The sequence below is a fragment of the Macaca mulatta genome, chromosome 16 (assembly GCF_049350105.2).
Source record: "Macaca mulatta isolate MMU2019108-1 chromosome 16, T2T-MMU8v2.0, whole genome shotgun sequence".
NCBI lineage: Eukaryota > Metazoa > Chordata > Mammalia > Primates > Cercopithecidae > Macaca > Macaca mulatta.
In genome coordinates this window covers 56,586,371-56,606,318 of record NC_133421.1, presented here as the reverse complement: position 1 = coordinate 56,606,318, position 19,948 = coordinate 56,586,371, and positions in this window count along the sequence as shown.

Here is a 19,948-nt window from a genome sequence, read left to right as displayed (position 1 = left end):
GGTGTACCAGATAAAGAAAAGGAACAATGTTTGCTTGCTACCTTTCCTATAATCACTATTTAGTCTTTATTGTTTAAAGTCAAGTTGCATGAAGTGTTAGAGGCCTCTTGCCAGCATTTATCCACAGTGATTAGTCAGAGAAGAGCTTCAGCTCCAGCATTTTCCAGCTCGAAAGTCTTTATTCTAGACACAAGTGATAGAGTTGAGAAGGTGGAGAAAGAGGGACTTGGAGGGTGATTAAAGCTGGAATACCAGGCTGGGTATGGTGGCTCATGCCTGTAATCACAGCACTTTGGGAGGCTGAGGTGGGCATATCACCTGAGGTCAGGAGTTCGAGACCATCCTGCTAACATGGTGAAAGCCCGTCTCTTTCAAAAATACAAAAATCAGCCGGGTGTGGTGGCGCACACCTGTAATCCCAGCTACTCGGGGAGCTGAGGCAGGAGAATTGCTTGAACCTGGAAGGCGGAGGTTGCAGTGAGCTGAGATCATGCCAATGCACTCTATCCTGGGTGTCAAGAGTGAGATTCCATCTCAAAAATAAATTAAAAAAAATAATTGCAATACCATTTAATAGGACTTTATTTTAATCAAACATGCCACAGTGGAGGCAGGAGAGTATGTCAGCTGACAATGTAAAATGAAGAAGTGCTTTGCATCAAGAATGAGATGGACTATGATGAAGCTTTTTCTGTATTACACAAAAAATCAGTACAATCTTCTATATACAAAACTATGCCCTTCTTTAGAGGATTGAAACAAAACTGTGCAGAAAATGAACTATCCAATACTAACATGAGAAAATGATGAGAATTGAAACAACTTCATAAAATGCTTTAGCTTTCAAGCCCCTGAAAGCAATAATGATACTAAAAAGGGAAATTAGGCAGCTTTTTTAGTTTTTTTGAGGTCTTAATAAAGATCTTAAGCTGCATCTTTGAATTATTGTACCCCAAGCTTCAGTTTGTATCATACAATCTACCATAGAGACATTAGAAGGTTTCTGACTTTTAATCTGATTGACATTGGAAGCCAAAACAAGTTTTGAACAGAAGATTCCGTTTAAGGATAATTCTGTTGTTGGTTAAAATAAAATTTAAGAAGAACTCTGTTGTTGGACAATTTTTATATAGGGAGTGGTGGAGGGAGGAGATCAAGTTTATAAGCAAGTTATAAAGTTAAGAATAAATTTTTTAATAGCCCAAATAAGAGAAAATGGTGACTTGAACTAGGGTGGTGGGTGTTCATGTGGTGAAAAATATATCTTGGATATATTTTGTGTTTAAACCCAGGGAGATTTTCTGGCAGATCAGATGTAAGAGAAAAAGGACAGAAGTTAAGGATGACTTCAAGAATTATTGCCTGAACAACCATAACAATAAAATTTTCATTCATTGACATAAGGAATCAGTCAGTGGGGACTGCTTCTGTGCATCTGGTGATAGCAGTGGATGGATTAGTGAACTTCCAGAGTGATATATCAGATATGCTAAGTTTGAGAAGCCTCTCAGATATCCAAAAGAAGATATTCAGTGGAGAGTTGGATACAGGAATCTGGAGTTCATGGAACATGCCAGAATTTTCACTTTGATTTTTACCTCCACATCCACATAACATCGTCTCATCAGAGCAAAAAGTGCACTGGACAAAGTGGAACAAGCCAGGGAGATTTTACTCAAGGCTATTGCTATAAAAAAGAGAGACTAGAACTGAACTCCACTGGAACAAAAGGAAGGGGGTATTTTAAGAGCTGGGGTGGGAGGGACCTTAGGCCATTATTTTGGGTTTGCCCAAGGAAAAGTCAACTTTCTCATATCTTCATGACAGGAGGTAGTTTTACAACTTGGAATGAAGTGGCCACTGAAAAGAAATTAACACCTACCCTCCCACAAAGACTGGGTCATCAAGATGCTGATATGATTTGGCTGTGTGTCCACACCCAAATCTCACGTGGAATTGCAATCCCCAGTGTTAGAGGAGGGGCCCTGATGAGAAGTGATTGAATGATGACTTCCTCTTTACTGTTTTCATGATAGTGAGTGAGTTCTCATGAGAGATTTGGTTGTTTAAAAGTGTGTAGCACTTCCCACTTCACTCTCTCTCTCCTGCCCTGCCATGTGAAGATGTGCCTGCTTCCTTTTGCCTTCTGCCATGATTGTAAGTTTTCTGCGGCCACCTCAGCCATGTTTTGTGTACAGCCTGCAGAACTGTAAGTCAATTAAATCTCTTTTCTTCATAAATTATCCAGTCTCAGGTAATTCCTTATAGCAATGTAATAATGGACTAATACAGGTACTATCTTCCTTGATGATTATATTTCAACAGGTTGGCTCCTGCTTCCTTGAGAAAGACACTACTGGTTTGTAACACTGTCAAAAAAACCGTCAAAAGATGTACATCTCAAAGTGGCAGAGACAGAATTTACAATGATAAGTGTTCTAAGAAAACAGAGGGGAGAAACTGCTGTGGTTAGGCTAAGGTGCTATAGTTAAGGGTGGGAGTCAGTGATAAGAGAGAAGTCAGGGACCAAGAGGCAGGGTAAAGCCTGTCTATAACTTAGTCAAGTTCAAGCTTAAGAAAACATTAAGACCATCTTGGTTGGTCTTTTTTGGGGTGACCATATAATTTATTGCTTAAGTCATAATACTATGTGAATGGAAAGGATATTCTTATTAATTAAACTGGATAACAGGTGTAGATCAGGACTTTCCCATCAAACCCAGATGGATGGTTATTCCACCTGTCACATCTTCATGCCATTTTCATACAACATGGAGTGCAGCATAAAGGTGTCATGAGGTGTAATATATCTGTGAAGATAATTAAAGCAATAAATAAAACATGTCTTAAAATAATATCTGAAACAGATTGCCAGGAAAAAGTATTGACACCAAATATTTCAGAAGGATGTATTATGAAGGTAATTTGGCCTGGTTCATCCTTTAAGATCCAGTCCAGGTTTCATATCCTATATCTACAGAGTTCTCTATGTATTTCTCAAGCATTTATATTTTCTGCTTACTTGTCTCTCCTCACAGCAAAACTTGAGCACATTGAGAACATGAACTTCCTCCTTTATCATTGTTACTTTAACTCATAACTTTAACGCGATAAGTTGATTAAAGTAACAGGGAAGGTTAATAGAGAGTCAAAGTTATCAACACGATTTTGAGCTTCAACAACTACTAAAAGATTTGTAAAATGAATAGAAATGACACTAACAGAAGGTGTTTAGCACTGCTGTTATATGCCATATGGGGTTTAGATTATACTACACAGGCCATGGGGCAAGGTGGGAAGAGAGACTAATATATTTACCTAATGGTATCCATAGTGCTATTTGTTGCATTCTGTTCTATATTTTCTTCCTGTGGAATGTGCTTGCTTCCCATTAGTGCTTCATGAATTAACCATAACTGCCACCAATGTAATTAAAATATTGATTGCCAAGAGGAAGTGAAGATTCAGCATTAATTCATTGAGCAAAAACTTATTGAGTCCTATTATATATCATTCCTTGAAATAGGCTCCAGGAATATATATAATAGCAAGTAATTATCTTGACTGCACAAACACTGGAATAGAATTGAATTATAAAATAGTGCAAAATGTCATTTTATGGTTTTAAACCCACAAGATAAATTCTCTTCTTTGACTAACTTTGTTTCTAAGTAGTAAGAACTCTCCCAGTATATCAAAAATGGATCTCATGTGGCAGGTATGCGGTTCCCGCTTTAGTATGCTATGGCCACCTCTGAATTGGGTGCCCAGAAGCCCTGAAACTGCCCAAATAGTTTATAAACTCATGGGTGTATCAAGTGAATCAATGTTGTGCCTAAACCTATTCTGGGAGTCTCTCATTACAGAAACAGTATTCATCTTTCTCTGAACCATCTAACACTTTTCACTTGACCCCATATGTTTTGCCTTCACAAGACTCTATCTTAGCAGGGTGAATTCATTCCCTACATTCTTAATGGTAAACCTGGCTTCTAATATTCAGTATCCATTAGTCCTCATTTATCTCCTGTTTTGCCTTCTGTGGTTTGTTACCCGTGTTTAACTATGATCTGAAAATATAAAACAAAAAATTCTGGGAGGCTGAGGCAGGAGAATCACTTGAACCCCAGAGGCGGAGATTGCAGTGAGCTGAGATTGCACCACTGCATTCCAGTCTGGTGACAGAGTGAGACTCCATTAAAAAAAAATTCCGGAAATAAACAACTTACTAGTTTTAAATTGTGTGCCATTCTGAGTAGTTTGAGGAAATCTCACACTCTGTTCCACCCTGGATGTAAATCATCCGTTTGTCCAGAATATCTGAGCTGTATATGCTACCTGCCTGTTGGTCACTTAGTAGCCATCTGCCTTATCATACCGACTTTCATGGTATTGCAGTGCTTGTGTTCAAGTAACCCTTATTTTACTCAATAGTGATCTCAAAGGACAAGAATAGTAATGCAGGTAATTCAGACATGCCAAAGGGAAGCTGTAAGATGCTTCCTTTAAGTGAAAACAATAAAGTTCTTGATTTAATAAGGAAAGGAATAAAATGTATGATGAGGTTGCTAAGATCTATCATAAGAACGGATCTTCTTTCCATTAAAGTAAAGAAGGAAAAGAAATTGGAGTACACTACACACGAAGTTTGGTATTATCCATGGTTTCAGGCATCCACTAGGGGATTTGGAGTGTATTCCCTGTGGATAAGGGAAGACTACTGTAGCAAATATTTATTGAGAATATGTGATGTGACAGGGACTGTGATAATCTTTGTAATAACCCAACCAGTTTGGCATTGTTATTAATTTCAGTTTACACAAAGGAATTTAAGTCTCTTTCCCAATATCAAATAATCTGACTCCAGGGCCCATACTCTTAAATATGTTATTTACCTATAAATTTGCTGTCATCACAGGTGCCCATTCATTATTCTATATTATCAAGCAGTTTAATGGTTCTAATAGGAGTATCCTGGTGATCTCACCATTCTTGCCCTCCATAGATACCCAGAAATAGTCTATTAGGTTGAATATGCAGCATAAAGCCACATGTAGAAAACATATTTGTAACACAGACAACACATGGAGTCCAATGCCTAAAGATTACTAAGAAATACAATGAAGTGCAAAATACTATTTGAGATCAAAAGTACTGAGGCCTGGTATTATCTAATTCAATTTAAGTATAAGTGGATTGTTGTAGGTATAGAGAGGTTGAAGGTGAATGTACCAACTGGGGATAAAACTGAAAAGTTAAGACAAGGTTGTCCACTATGTTTGTGAATACCATGTTAGCCTTCGGGCTTATAGTGTTGCAATGAAAATGTGTTTAAGTTTTCATGTGATGAGATTTGTGATTTTAAATGGATTAAGGAAGACTTCTCTAGTGCCAACGGGGAGGACAGAAAAATCAGGTTTCCCAGCATGACGGCTACTGAAATTGTCCAACCAAGTAATGATGAAAGCTGATCTAGTGCAGTGATGGTAGAAAGCCAGAGAAGCAAAGGAATTATGTGGACATTCCTGGAGTACATCTATAGAATTTATTGATTTATTGAATGTCAAGGATGAAGGAGAGAAAACTGTCAAAGAGGCCTGCAAGTCCTTATGATGATTCCTACAGTGGATTCCTTATAAGGACTTCAAGCTCCTATACAATCTGGCCCCTACTCATCTCCCTGATCTCATCTGATATTCCCCTTACCCTCCAACTGCACTGACCTCATTACCCTTCCTGGAATATGTCAGACAAGCCCCTGTTTTAGAGCATTTGTACTTACTCTTCCTTTTCCCTGGAGTACTTTTCTCCATGAACTCTCCATGTTTGAAGTTCTCAAGTCTTCCAGGTCTTACTTTCTGAGTAAGGCTAACACTGATCACATAGCCACAACTGTACACACACACACACACACACACAGACACACACATCTCTACCCAACTGGGTACCACCTATCCACTGGCCTGCATAGTTCTTTTCTTGGCTCTTAACACCACTTGACATGCTATACATTTTAATTAGTTTTTTTCTGCATTATAATTTTTCCCACTCTAATGCAAGCTTGTTAAGACTTGATTTCCATCTATTTTGTTCACTGCTGCAGTTTCGGTGTCCATAAGAGCATGTACAAATACTAATTTAGTTTAATAAATTAATTTCTAGATCAGCTGAGTCAGTGAATGGTGGCCTCATTTTAAAAGAATGCTGTTTTCTCAAATTTTGGGTGACCTCTGACTTTGTTATTTTTACTTTGGATGACCAAATATCATATCTGTAACTTAAAAACACAATCACTTGCCTACACACATGCATGCCTGTATGCATATGCACATACATGGACACACACGTACACATTCACACACAAAAGGCGCCCCCCTTCTTAAGGTCATCTGTAAGGACCAAATATGGATTTTTTTTTTTTTTTTTTGAGACGGAGTCTAGCTGTGTTGCCCAGGCTGGAGTGCAGTGGCCGGATCTCAGCTCACTGCAAGCCCCGCCTCCCGGGTTCACGCCATTCTCCTGCCTCAGCCTCCCGAGTAGCTGGGAGTACAGGCGCCCGCCACCTCGCCTGGCTAATTTTTTTTGTATTTTAGTAGAGACGGGGTTTCACCGTGTTAGCCAGGATGGTCGCAATCTCCTGAACTCGTTATCCGCCCGTCTCGGCCTCCCAAAGTGCTGGGATTACAGGCTTGAGCCACCGCGCCCGGCCCCAAATATGGATTTTATGTGCAGCATTGAAATATGCATCATTGCCTTTATGATTTTCTGAAGTTGTATTAAGCACCTGCCTTAATGTTAAACCTAGGTAGACACCTTGCACCGCCATTTTAAAGTTTTAAACTCAGTTGCAAAGATCTACAATTTGTTACTATTTTCAGTGCTAAAGCTAGAGGACTTTTTTTTTTTTTCAAAGACAGCATTCAAGTCTATTTATTTACCTGTCACCAAATATAGAACTGAACTGTTAACCATAAGCACTTTGTGAGCAGATCTAGGAAACTATGTAAGATAAAATGACACAGCTTAACCAGACTCTGAGAGATAGATGCGTATTTTGATTCACATTTGTACAAAGAGAACAGTCATGTCCATATGACTTAAGGCTCTCTAGACATAATTGCTATATGCTTTTATGATAGACCCCTAGAATGTGCCAGTTTTCTGTATCAGAGAGGAATCAAGAGAAATGCTTCTTCTAAAGAACTGGGGAGGAGAGGGACTACAGGGAATAGTCTAGGCAGAATAAATACCTCAGGTTTTGTGGGCATGAAAATTACTTCTTCCAAGAAACCATTTCCTACAGTTTATATAGTGTGAGGTTTAAAACAAAAGAGAGAATTATTTCCTTACTTGAATTCTTCCCAAAGCAATCTGAACATTTCCTAATCTACTCCAAAGCAATACAAAGAGATCATTAATTTTCCAAGAATATAATTTGCAGACATGTTGGCCTGGATTAAAAAGAAAAGAAGTTAATTTCCTTAAATGGCAGATTTGAGTGCTGTATGACCCATATCGCTAAAAATAAAACAAATTAAAAAAAAAAAGATTTTACTGAATGATCAAGGATAAAAAATGAACACTGGCTGGCTAATGGACTCAACATCTGACAAAAATTACTGACAACATTAAATATGTACCCAAAATATAACCTCAAGAGAAACAGGTTTGTTTATCCTATAAATAAAGCAGCTCAAAATGTTGAAAGGCATCATTTGGTTAAGACTATAATGTGTGTTTAAAGTTTATTTATTGGGGGTAATTATGCAAAAATACTTGAAATAATTTGCCAATAAAGTTTCAGTTTGTAACAATAATCCACATCAGTTTAGATTTGTGCATAGTTTTATAATTTACACAATTTGTATAAAAGAGCTATTCAATACTTAATCATGTATAACTTTCCATGAAAACTAAATAAAAATCACATTTGAATTATTTACTTCTACATTATCTGATTATATCCATCTAATGTACTACATATCTAAGTATAAGAGACAGGTATCTTCTCTGAGAGGTACAAGGGTTGTTCTTTCTGGAATACCCTTTAAGAAAAGTGAAGCCAGAAATTTTTATATATGCATTTGTGCTTACATACATCTACTTAAAAAAGCAAAGATCATGTCTTCATCTATTGTTAACCTAAAGTAAGAATGAGGGCCACCAGGCATCGCGGGAACTCTAGAAGGCCCTGGGGGCCCTTGGAAAAGATTGGGAATAAGATAGAGTCCTGGTGTAGGATATGCTTCTGTATGGTCAGAATATGGTGGGGGTAATCTTCAGGCTCCTGGAAAAACAGTGGACTTGTGGAACAGGTGGTGCTGGCCCTGGTGCTTGGGGAGGAGGAGGAACAGGATGTGGCCCTGGAGAGGGGTATGGCATATTAGGGGTGAGATAATGCCCTCCCATTCCTGGTGGTCAAGATTCACAAGATATGGATCCCTATGGACTTAAAGAGCAGCTAGAGCTGGATCTGTGGGTTCACCCTGCAGTCTAGGTAGCGTTGGAAGGGACATATATGATGCAGAATATGGTCCTGTGGGGCATGGCACAGTTGGGGCTGAATGGGGACCACAGGATGGAGAGCATGCAAATATAGAGGAAGAAAATGGTATCCTGATTCCTGGAGGCAGTCCGCTGGGAGGCACAGAGGCATACATTGCTCTTGGCAGATGATGTTGCATTTGGCAGCAGTCCAAATGGCACAGTAGGTGGAACATGTGGGTTATTCCAACGGTTGGAACTTGGCCAACCCTTCTCAAGGCTGGCCAAGTTTTGCATTGCCCACAGCAGAGGTTTTGGCAGGGAGTGTTCAGATAATGCATCTGCCAAAAAGAAAATGTTGTCAGACATTTTCCCCAGTAAGATCTGAGCCCATAGCAGGATCTCGAATTGACCCCAGATCCTAGAGAACTGGGCACTGAAGAACCAGACGTAGAGTGACTGATGGCAGCAGTGTGAGAACACCAGCATCAGCAGCTTGCAGCTTCCTCTTCTGTTCTGCCAAGTTTTGAAGCAAGCTACAGAAGCAAAGGGATTTAACAAAGGCCATGGTTATTTCCATGTGATGGCAAGCCTTCTGGCAGAGTTAGTACTTGAATCATAATGGGCGTGAAGCTAAAAACTGAATTGACAGCAGAGGAAATAAATAAAGGTGCCCCAAAGGCATTATTTAAATGCTCAATTTGTTTGAACTCCTTTAGCAGTCCCACCAGGGAGCATGACATTTTTAGCTTACTGGCACGTCAATGATTCTTCTACCACAAAAAAGAGAAAGGCTATCTGCTAAACTAGAGATAAGGATGTGAAGAGTATCATTTGTTTGTATTCTACCACTGGCGTGATTTGAGATCTTTGCGTAGGAGACATCCATAAGAATAAACATTATCCGCCAACCATGCATGAAATCAAACCAATTTGCTGAAGATAAATTTACCAAACCAAATTACTGAAATTCAGTTTGCCACATAGTAATTCTGCCAAAAACCAGTCTTTCTGATGAATATGTTGCTAAATGACCAATTTAACACATTTGTGAAATTTGGTTATGATTTTAACAAATTAACACAATAATTTAAATGCTTTAATAAGAACATTTTAAGAGCTTAAAAGGAATATACAATTTAGGTTGCCACTACTGAAGTGTAACTATGATCATTACAACCCAAGTATTTATATTAAAATTCTAAATATGTGTATATATTTCTTTAAACATGCAAATGGTATGTTCTGTAACCAAAGCATCATTATTTTATGTGGGAAATTTTTGGGTTCATATAATTAAAAAACCAAACTCAACTACACTTTATTTTAGTTTTGTAGTTTTCAGGGCTTTAGGATTCATGTGGAAATTTTGGGTAGCATTTCACATTTCACTTGTTTTATTTAGAAATTAGTTGCAACAATTTATTATGTGATGTGGTTGCTCCGGTGACTTTCTAGTCCATTTCTATCATGGAGTCCATTATAGTTATCCCTCCAGGGCATCCATACCTTGCTTCCCTACTTGGACACTTTTATTCTTTGATATTGAATCTCTTTTAACAGCTGACAAGTCAATGTTTCCAATTGCTTCTTGTTAAAAACCAAACTTCCAGTATTGAATAAATAATGTGATTCTTTCAGCTACTTTAGATATTTTTTAGAGGTTTTTTGATTTTTTTAACTTTCCAAGTTTAAAGTATGTCAGGTATAATGTGTTATCTTTGGGAACTAACTATAATATTAATTAGGTTCAGTTTATATTTAAAATTGTCAGAAAGTTAATATTTATGAAGATACATATATACGTATAGATGTGTCTGTGTGTTTATATATTAAATTATGTGTCAGGAGTGATGAAATGTATACATCCTTGTTAAAGCTGTTACCTGACCCATCAAACCTGTTGGAAACGTTTTTGATAGCTAGTGTATTTGGTGAATTTTACATATTTAACAGTTGGGAAATTTTTACATATTAATCAACTGGAAAATTGATTACTTAGAAAGTGGCTTTCAGCACTTAATTTTGTTCGAATTGACAACTCATCAAATTGACTAATCTCCAAACTTCAGTTATTTGAATGGTTATGGTAATAGGCATTTCATATCAAAACATGTCCATGACCCTTAGCAGATAAAATTTGTTTGTGGCTAGATACTCCATTCGAGCTGGACAAATTTGTGTCTTTCTGAGAACTCTGGATACTCGGATCATATTAAGAAGCTAATGCCCATCTAGGTCCCTTGGGTCATTGCCTTGGGTCATTCAGATGTGTCCCAGTGTGTTCATCATAAATCTTTATTTTGGGTAGACTGATTAATTTTGGGTTTCAGTCACTTTCAAATAAAACAAATGAAAGAGACAAGCTTCAGACAAGTCACAACATAGCAATGATAATAGTGGTGCTGGTGATGATAATGATAATGATGTATTTTTGGATAATCCAAATGATTTATAGTACTTTTTCAGATAATATATCAAGTATTAAACTAGGTGTAGGGAATGCAGATATAAAAGTATCATCTCCAAGATGGGCAAATAAATATCATACATTGTTTAAATGCTATGACAAAGATATGTGGAATTTTAGTCCAAGTCAGATTAGTAATTCATTCTCCTTACTCTTTTGAAGTGACGTTTCTAGTAACAAACCAACATTTTTTTTATATAATATACAACATTAATAATTATCTTTTAACAATAAATATCTTTTATTAGATTAAAATCTGTTGATAAATAATATTATTAGATTTCATAATGGGGATTGATACGGTTTGTTTCTATGTCCCCACATGAATCTCATCTTGAATTGTAATCTTCATAATCCTCACCTGTCAAGGGAGGGGTCAAGGTGGGAAGTGATTGGAACATGGGGGCAGTTTCCCATATGCTGTTTCCATGATATTGAGTGAGTGCCCATGAGATCCAATGGTTTTATAAGGCAGTTTTCCATGCTTTTGTTCGCTGTCTCTTTCCTGCCACCATGAAATGCATGCATTGCTTCTCCTTCCTGAGGCCTCCCCAGCCATGTGAAACTGTGAGTAATTTGAACCTCTTTCCTTTATAAATTACCCAGTCTCGAGTATTTCTTTAAGCAGTGTGAGAATGGACTAATACCATAAATTGGTAGCTGTAGAGTGGGTTACCACTATAAAGATACCCAAAAATGTGGAAGCAACTTTGGAACGGGATAACAGGCAGAGGTTGCAACAATTTGGAGGGCTCAGAAGAAGACAGGAAGATGTGCAAAAATTTGGAGCTTCCTAGGTCCTTGTTGAACGGCTTTGACCAAAATCCTGACAGTGATATGGACAATAAGGTACAGGATGTGGTGGTCTCAGAGGGAGATGAGGAACTTTTTGGGAGTTGGAGCAAAGGCCACTTTTGCTATGCTTTAGCAAAGAGACTGGTGGCATTTTGCCCCTGCCCTAGAGATCTGTGGATCTTAGAACTTGAGGGAAATGATCTGAAATTGGAACTATATTCAAAAGGGAAGCAGAGCATAAAGGTTTGGAAAATTTGCAGCCTGATGATATGATAGAAAAGAAAAACCCATTTTCTGGAGAGAAAATCAAGCCAGCACAGGGATTTGCATAAGTAACAAGGAGAGAAATGTTAATCACCAAGACAATGGGAAAATGTCTCCAGGATATCTCAGAGATCTTGATGGCAACCCCTCCCATCACAGAACCAGAGGGTTAGGTGGGAAAATGGTTTCCTGGGCTGGGCCCCGGTGCTGCTCTGTGTGCCCTCTGGATTTGGCACCTTGTGGCCCAGCCATGGCTAAAAGGTGCCAGTGTATAGCTTAGGCCATGGCTTCAGAAGGTGCAAGCCTCAAGCCTTGGCAACTTACATGTGGTGTTGGGCCTGCAGGTGCACAGAAGTCAAGAATTGACGTTAGGAAACCTCCACCAGATCCCAGAATGCTAGATCCACCAACAGCCTGTACCACACACCTGGAAAAGCCGCAGACACTCAACACCAGCCCATGAAAACAGCTGGGAAGGGGGCTGTACTTTACAGAGCCATAGGAGCAGAGGTGCCCAAGACCATGGGAGCCCACCTCTTGCATCAGCATGATTTGGATGTGAGACATGGAATCAAAGGAGATTAATTAGGAGCTTTAAGATTTAATGACTGCCTCACTGGATTTGGGGTTTGCATGGGGCCTATGGCCTCTTTGTTTTGGCCAATTACTCTTTTTTGAAATAGGAGCGTTTACCCAATGCCTGTGCCCCATTGTATCTAGAAAGTATCTAACTTGCTTTTAATTTTACAGGTTCATAGGCAGAAGGGATTTGCCTTGTCTCAGATGTGACTTTGAACTACGGATTTTTGGATTAATGCCAGAATGAGTTAAGACTTTGGGGGACTGTTGAGAAGGCATGATTGTGTTTATAAATGTGAGGATGTGAGATCTGGGAGGGGCCAGGGATAGAATGACATGGTTTGGCTCTATGTCCCCATGCAAATCTTATCTTGAATTGTAATCCCCATAATACCCAAGTGTGGAGGGAGGAACCAAGGGGGCAGTGATTGGATCACAGGGGTGGTTCCCCCTATGCTGTTTTCATCATAGTGAGTTATCACAAGATCTTATCGTTTTATAAGGCAGTTTCCCTGTTTTTGCGGGTCAATTAAACCTCTTTCCTTTATGAATTAACAAGTCTTAGGTATTTCTTTATAGCAGTGTGGGAACAAACTAATACATGAGTATAACATAAAACTTTCACATATTAATAGTAATCAAGTTAAATATTCCACATAAGGTAGAAAGGGAGGATCCTTCCTAATAGAATTTGACATTGATGAATAATCCATGCCATAGCTGGGTACAGTGGTGCACACCTGTAATCACTGCTCCTCTGGAGGCTGAGGTGAGAGGATTACTTGAGACCAGAAGTTTGAGGCTGCAGAGTGCTATAATGACCGTGCCTGTGAATAGTCACTACACTCCAGGAATACAAGAAATATTTAATCGATACACCATGACACGTGAGTTCTAATTCTAGATTAACCATTAGCTATTTATATAATCTTTTGTGAGTATAAACTTTCATCATAGTTTCAGGTTTATTACATGTAAAATAGGTGAATTTTGGTCCATTTGGTTAGACCTTTAATGGTTTTCTATAAGAGGGACATATGCTGCACATTATTAATACTTTCATATGGCCAGTCATCTAACCCTACTCAAAAACTTACAGAGCTTTTTCTTTTCAGAAGAAAATGTAATTTCTTTACCATAATAGCCAGTATCTAGCATCAACATTCCTCCTTCTCCTTTTCCTTGCCCATCCCCACATTCTGTCTTTGCCATCAACTTTACCTATTGAAACTCACCTCTTCAACCCACCAACTATTTCTCCTAGAATGACTTCATGCATTCCACCAGCCGAAAAAAGGTCTTTCCTCTCAGTTATAATTTTTATTGGTCACACTCTATCTTAAGTTACTGCTATCTGAATATATGTTGGATCCTTCATTGCTGGTTAGGCATAGTGAAGAGTGGTACAAACCAACCAAACTTACCTTGAGAGTCAACCTGGGGTTTGAATTATGATTATTTTAATTAATAATTGAAATCATAACTATGTTACTTAAGTGATCTGTATCTAATATACTATCAATAATACAAAATGTTTTTGCAGATACTTAAGATAATCTTCATAATCAACATCATATTTCAAACTCAAGTATAATCATCTAGTTGACAATCTCAATTACATGCCCAAAATAATACTTGTGATTTACATGTGTCCAAACCATGTATCAGTCAGCCATTTCTTGCCCTTTGGTGGAATTCCTCAGATAGTCACCCAGTTACTCAGGCCAAATGACTAGATAGTTTTTATTAGATTCTTCTTGTTCTCTGTGTCTACTCCTCCCACACCTCTTCCTTCTCCCCCACCTCCCCCTTTTTTTTAGAATCAAGCAACTCTTTATTCTATAAAATAGAATAAATTATCCCTCTTTCTAATTTATCAGCAAGCACAGTCTCTGTAGCTCCAAAATCCAACTCTGTCTCTACCCTTGTCTGGGCCACCAGTGTCTGTCACTGGGCAAAACTTTCTACTTTTACTCCTAACAGTCTATTCTCTACACAATAGAACACTCTACACAAAGTTACCTTTAAATATGCACATTATATCACATAATTCTTTTTCTGAACACAACCTAATAATGTTTCCCTACTCTTTGACTATAATCCAGACTCTTACTTTATCCTACAATGTCTTATAGAACCTGTGCTCTGCACCTTTCTGAGCCCATCTACTCTAATTCTTCCAACTGCATTCCGTTTCAGTCACCATTGCCATATTCTTATTTCTCCAGTCCTCCAAGACTTAAAGCCTTTAAACGTATGTTTCTTTTGCCAAGAACACTCTTTTCCGATGCTTCCTTGACTTTTTTTGTGGGGTTCTTCATATTAGTTATGTCTTTGCTAATTCAACCTACTTCAGCAAAACTTTACTCTGTGTGTGTGTATATATATAATATATAGTAGATATATATATTGTATATATATACAATATTGTGTATATATATAAAGTATGCTCTATAGTATTGTGTATATCTATAAAGTGTGCTCTATAATATATATGCCCTATAATATATGCTTTGACTATATGTCAGATATATATGTCTAAGGATCATCAATAATAAGAGCTTGCTTTCATGGAAGAGGTTACATTAGGAAAAGTATCAATTAAAATTCATAAAGGCAAACATGAAATTACATACCAACATGGTTTCTTTTAAAAAGGGGGGGCCCTGTTTGGATCCTCACGCCAAAAATTTATCATCGCTGCAGTAATTTAAGCAAACGAAGCAGGAGTCCCATCTGTAACACATAGAAAAAGGGAAAGGTAACAAATAAGTTTCATCTCGTAGGACATTATCATAAACTATATCTATTGATCACCATGGGCATTATACCATATCACAGCATGTATCAGACACATTACCAAATTTAAATTTTTGTTTATGAGATTTTCAGCACTTGGAATGCTATGCTTATCCTTTCATATTCCAAATTTTTGGAACACCTCTAAATTTCTAATTTTTTTCCAAGTTATAATTGATCATTGTGAAATTTACTTGAAAGCTTTAATAATTTATTATCCAATGTATTATGTCACATGCAATTTATAATATCTTTATTTTATTAAGTTTTTATAATTTATTGCCAAACATATTCTACAAAAAAACTTTTATTTTGCAACATATTACCAGATGTAATGAAGCTTAAATTTGTTTTATGTGTGACTAAAATATTTTAAGTGCTTAACTATTTTAGTGAATAAACAACATAAAATAAAAATTCAGCATTACATTCAGAAAAATCACGCTACAATGTCATTTAAATGTTAGAATTAAAAGCATGCACGGGTACATTTCTCGTTTTCATTTTAAGAAGTAGATAATTTCTCATTTTCAAATAATTTGTGCTACATTTAAATGAATCAGCTATTCTTCAAAATCCATTTAAACATTTTGATGTTCCAATTATCTGAATGTTGGGAACCAGCTACCTATAATCCACACATAATAGAATGTTTTGAGGTAGAATGTCTGCCTTCTGTATCATCATGTATCCCCAATGTGTGCCCATCAGGTGAGACAATCACTAAAGCCTCTTTGAATAATATACTTTGCTCTTAACAGTGGCTACAGATAAAGGAGAAGAAAAAAAGGACCATATTGTTCATTTGTTTGTTTATGAGAAAAATATTACATATTCTCTTACCAAAAATGTTCTCTTTTTTGAAAAGTGAGGAATTCCCAAGAGGCAGTTATTAGTTCTTTCCAAACAATGGACATATATACAACAAAGTAAATTTATTATGAAAATAAATGCGGGGTGGGGGAAAGGGAGGGAATCTGAATTTATGGAAGAGCAAACAGGAATCCAAAGAAGCATCACACAGAAAATAAGGCCAATATCAAAAATTAAGGAAAAGATCAAGAAAAGAAAAGCTTATGTGGGCTTGACGTAAGAACCTACAAAGTACCATTAAATTAGATATTAGCAATTATTGACCTATAATTACCTTGAAAGTGACGTGAAAGAGTTTTACATATAAGTTTTCAAATGTGATGAGCTTCTTTCAAACATTGGCTTCAGAATCTACTACATGTGTGGATTCGGGCAGAGCTAGTAAGTTTGTTGAGCCTCAGTTTCCTAACTTTTAAAGATATAAATGGTGATACTATTTTGCATTGTTTGTATGAGAATTGAATGATATACTGAGTACATCTTGGCACATATTTATTACATCTATTCAAAATAGTTAAAACTTAGATAGTACTTATTATCTACTAGGTAGTATTCTAAGCATTTTATGTGTTAATTCCAACCCTGTGAGAGAGGTACTATTTTTACCATCATTTTAAATGTAAAGAAATTGAAGTACAGAGAAATTAAAGTAACTGGCCCAAAGTCACAGATTTTTGAAGCAGCATTGCTAGTGTTTGAGTCACAGTGTTGCTTTTGTGTTCATGAAATTAAACCCTATGCCTTGCTACTTCTCAAATTATGTTAGTATCCATTATATTTCTCTTTGAATAATTTATTTACAGAAATAATTGAATGGACTATCTCTAATTAATTCTGTATGTTCAATTTTAAAATGTTGCTATATCTTTTTTTCCGTAGAGTTCCATTTGAGTTATTTCCAATAGATATTATCTTCCGAAAGTCCCATAATAAGATGTACTCTTCTTTAACATCCTGAAGCAATGGTAGCATTACAAAAGTTGTCTCTGCTGGATTTCTGGGTTGAGCATATAGTTCTTGATTGGCCTTATTTCTGTCCTACCTATTGTTCATGTGATACTCACAAGCTGGGATGTATGGTATGAAAATTAGATGTCTGCAATCCCAGCACTTTGTGAACCCAAGGCAGAGAGATTGTTTGAGTCCAGGAGTCAGAGACTGTAGTGTGCCATGATTATTTCTATAAATGGCCACTGTACTCAGCAAGACCCCATCTAAAAAATAATAATTATAAGTAAATAAATTAAATAAAACAGAAAAAAAGAAAATAATTGAAATATGACATAAGCAACATATGTGGATGATTCTGCTTATTTTTAATTTTATGCAACATTATTTTATTATTTAGTCATATAATAAACAAATAATTTATCCATAAATACTACAATGTACAAATCTACAAAATCTACAAATATTAAAGAGGGCTAGTTTCTGCCTGCCTGCTTGCTTGCCCTCCTTCCTTCCTTCTTCCTTCCTTCCATTTCTTCTTCTTCTTCCTCTCCTTCTTCTTCTTCTTCCTCCTTCTCCTTCTCCTCCTCCTCCTTCTTCTTCCTTCCTTCCTTTCTTCTTCTTCTTTTCCTCCTCCTCTTCCTCCTCCTCCTCCTTCTTCTTCCTCTCTTTCTTTCTTTTCTTTTCTCCTTCCTTCCTTCCTTCCTTCCTTCCTTCCTTCCTTCCTTCCTTCCTTCCTTCCTTCCTTCCTTTCTTTCTTTCTTTCTTTCTCTTTCTTTCTTTCTTTCTTTCTTTCTTTCTTTCTTTCTTTCTTTCTTTCTTTCTTTCTTTCTTTCTTTCTTTCTTCTTTCTTTCTGATTTTTCTCCTTAAGAAGATATTTCTAAGCAGAATAGAGCTCCAATTTCTGAGGATATGGACAATAGAGTATTGGTCTTAACTTTACATCTTTATAGAAACTAAGAACAGCTTGTTAATTATTTGTTTGTGTGTATTATAAGCATGGCCAGAGGTTTATCCTTGCCAATGAGTAGCTGCAGTTTATCCAGGCATATAGATTGTAGATAGATAAATAAATAAACACAGCAAAAGCTTTTGTGCTGACAAATTTGGAGTACATCCCTACTAGGATACTATGCTGTTTTCATTTCCCATTGTTGTAGTTCAAATCAGCACATATATTTTGAGCACAAATATCAATGTCTGGAAAAACAGATCTAACTAGGGAAGTGGCAGTTAGCAAATGTAAGAAGATACCAAGCAACATTAATGTTTCAACAAATATACTGGAACATTACTATGTCCAAGGCACCAATCTAGGTATGAGTAAAGGTCTTGGTCCCAAGGATCTTCCATTCTAGAAGGAGAGTAAAATTAGAGACCTTTAACAATCAAATAAATTGAACAAATATAGATAGTAATATGTGCTCTCAAGACAACATAACAAGGCAAAGAAATAGAAAGTGATGATTATGTAGTTAGGCATGGCATTACACATATGATTTTCAGTGTCACACATGATCTGTAAGCTATGTTTTGTTGCCATTTTCTACTTCTTCCCACCCACCTCTTCTCTTATTTCCATCCACAGGGCTCCTTTCTATCCCTCAAACATACCAGGCATTCTCCTCAATTAGGAGACTGTCCCCTTTTCTTAGAAGTCTCCTCACACATGTTTGATATGAGGACGAAGCTCTGAATTTTTATCTTGCCTGAATTTCTACCTAAAGGGTCTAGGGATTCATGTTCTACAAGCCATAAATTCTCATCAGATGGGTTTTATTTGACTCTACTATATTGTGACTTACTTTTCAATCTGACTCTGGCATAACATTATGAGACAAGGAAAAAAATATTTAACCCCAAAATATATTTCCTTGTCATATATTGAAATTGCCCTGCAAAGTCTCTTGTGGGAAAAATCCACATTCTATAGAGAATTCCCTTCCCCTTTTGTTTTTCTTAATTTCATTTCCAGATCCAAGAGATACTCAACCAAGATCCAGGCACCCTTTTAGGTTCCATAAGAAAAAATGTACAGCCTGCTCCCTCTGAAGTCAGCTATCTGAGAGATTCCTCTGCACAATAAAACTTGGTCTCTAAAATCCTTTATCTTAACCTGAATGTTCCTTTCCATTGATCCCAGGTCTTCAGATAACTCAACCAATTGTCAACCAGAAAATGTTTAAATTTACTTATAGCCTGGAAGTCCCTGCTTTGAGTTGTCCCACCTTTCTGAACCAAACCAATGTATTTCTTAATGTATTTCTTAAATGTATTGACATCTCATGTCTCCCTGCTACTGACCACCTTGGGTACATGTTCTCAGGACCTCCTGAGGGCTGTGTCTGGGCCATGGTCACTCATATTGGACTCAGAATGAGTCTCTTTGAAATATTTTACAGAGTTTGACTCTTTTCATTGACAGATACTTCCTCACATGCACATCTTTCCTTAAGTATCATCTTCCCAACAAGCTCCATTTTAACCACAGTTTATATTTCAGTTACTCTTATCTCCCTTACTGTGATTTATTTTTCTATTTATTTTTAAATCACCCATCACTTTCTAAAATCTCATGTTTTTTATTTTATTTTTGGGGCTTATTGTTTACTTTTATGTCTGCCTTGTACAACATAAGCTAGATGAAGGCAAAAATATTTGTCTATTAATAATGGTACCTGGCCTCCGTAGGCTTTCAATTTCCTATGGGAGGAGAAAATAACCACTTAGTAATC